Genomic DNA, 2,500 nt, shown 5'->3' on the forward strand with positions numbered 1-2,500 from the left:
GAGAGAGAGAGAGAGAGAGAGAGAGAGGAAGGGAGAGATAGAGAGAGAGAGAGAGGGGAATGGTAGAGAAAGAAAGAGATAGCAAAGCTGAGATGAGAAGATGGGGGTGGGAGTGGTAAACGTGAAGACAAGAGTGGCGGGGAGGTTTTACACTTGAAGGAGCATATTTGTCTGTTAGCTCCAGTCGGCCAAAGGCTTGTCACGCTGGAATGCAGTCATCATCGTTAATCAGTAATAAGGTTACATAAGTTACATTTTAAATATACATTATTATTATTATATTGTACCATGAATATAAGTATAGAGAGAGAGAGAGAGAGAAAGAGAGGGAGAGAGAGAGAGAAAGAGTGAGAGAGAAAGAGAGATAGTGAGAAAGAATGAGAGAGAGAAAGAGTGAGAGAATGAGAGAGAGAGAGAGAGAGAGAGAGAGAGAGAGAAAGAAAGAGAGAGAGTAAAAGAGGAACAACTTTTGTACAGGTTTACACACAACCATACAATTATAGAGAGAGATTGATGCTTGATCTATATGATGCATCATCATCTCTTGTGATGACTTTTGGGACAGAAAATAAAGAAATAAATAAATAAATAAATAAATAAAAAAAGAAAAAAAAAGGAAAAAAAAAATGAAAGAAAAGTTACATTTAAACAAAACAAAAAAAAAACGAAGAATGTGGATATTAAGGTATGATATAATATTATACATACATGTATATATATATATATATATGTTTGTATATATATATGTGTGTGTGTATGTATGTATGTATGTATATATAAAATTGTGTGCTCATTTTTAATCGAGCTTTCGTAACACATTTCACAAACACAAATATTATATATATATATGAAGTATATATATATATATATATAATAGAGGGGAAATTCTTTTATGAGGAAAAAAAATAATGATAATGATAACGATAACGATTAAATAAATAAATAAATAAATAAATAATAATAATAATAATAATAATAATAATATTAATAATAATAATAATAATAATGTTGATGATGATAATGGTGATGATGATAAAATGAATATTGATAAAAAAAAAAAGAAATGAAAGAGAAAAGACATTAGATATTTATATTTTCTCGTATCTATCATATGGATGGCAATTAAAACACTATCAAGCATACAATTAATTATCATTGAATTAAAAAAAAAAAAAGGAAATTTACGATGACGACGATTCAATGACAATTTAGTTAAAAAAAAAAAAAAAAGAAAAAAATAAAGAAAAAAAAGGAAGAAGAACGAAATTAAGAAAGAAAGAAAAAAAGAACGAAAGAAGATATAATAAGTTTCAATAATATAAACAATCATTTCATATTGCCAATTATGAAGGAACAAAATTAATCTCATTGTCTTCTTCTATCATTAGAAACATTATATTACGTATGGAATGTGTGTGTATGTATGCATATGTAATATAATGTATGTTTTGGTAATCATTCGATTTAATTCCAAATGCAACAGAAAGGATAAACAAAATGTTGAAAAGAAGGAAAAGTTAAAAAGAAAAGGAGATTTATTTTATTTTAAATAAATTATAATGAAAAACAATATATAAATCAGAATATATATATATATATATATATATATATATATATAATATAATACATATATACATCATGTATACATACACACGTGCAAGTACGCGCAGGCATACAAACGACATAAATAAATACATACATATGTACATACATACATATATACATATGTACATACAGTCATATACATATGTACATATACATATATATACATATATACAGACATGCACACACTTATACATGCTGCTTGCATCGACATAAAAATATGAATCAAATCTTTGACGATACTTGATAATAATTATGATATTATTATTATTATTGTTATTATTATTATGATTATCATGATTATTATTATCATTATCATTATTATTATTATTATTATTATTATTATTATTATTATTATTATTATTATTATTATTATTATTATTATTCTTATTCTTATTCTTATTCTTATTCTTATTCTTATTCTTATTATTATTATTATTATTATTATTATTATTATTATTATTATTATTATTATTAATTATTAATATTAATATTATTATTATTATTATTTTTATTATTATTATTATTAATATTATTATTATTATTATTATTATTATTATTATTATTATTATTATTATTATTATTATTATCATTTACTTGTTGTTTCTTTTTCTACTTTTTTTTTTCTAATTTTATTTTCTAATTTTATTTTTTGTAATTTTTTTATTTCATTTTATTTTTCTTTTCTCTTTTTTTTTGTTTTCTCCTCCCACCTCTCTATCATTTTAATTCTCTCCCACCCTGCCCGGACTCCATCCCACCTTCGCTCTCCTCCCTCCCCCTCGACCTCCTTTATCGGACTCCACATTTTATTCTTCCATATGTTTAATGCGTCGAATACGTGAAATAATAAAGATTAAGAACGATATGAAAACCCGGTGTTTCGATGAAGTTTTAA

At 24.3% G+C, this 2,500-nt stretch overlaps 1 protein-coding gene across 2 annotated transcripts in view; it reads left to right on the forward strand.

Moving 5' to 3' along the window:
* Mapmodulin (acidic leucine-rich nuclear phosphoprotein 32 mapmodulin) overlaps positions 1-2,476 on the forward strand; it is a 13,540-nt gene extending 11,064 nt beyond the window's left edge. For both annotated transcript variants that reach the window (XM_035865995.2, XM_035865994.2), the window contains exon 8: positions 1-2,476. This exon is cut by the window's left edge and continues 847 nt beyond it. The gene's annotated coding sequence lies outside the window, so the exon portion shown is untranslated.
* Positions 2,477-2,500: the final 24 nt, after the last annotated feature.

Source organism: Vespa mandarinia, chromosome 11 (assembly GCF_050613455.1).
Source record: "Vespa mandarinia isolate Hongniang chromosome 11, ASM5061345v1, whole genome shotgun sequence".
Taxonomy (NCBI): domain Eukaryota; kingdom Metazoa; phylum Arthropoda; class Insecta; order Hymenoptera; family Vespidae; genus Vespa; species Vespa mandarinia.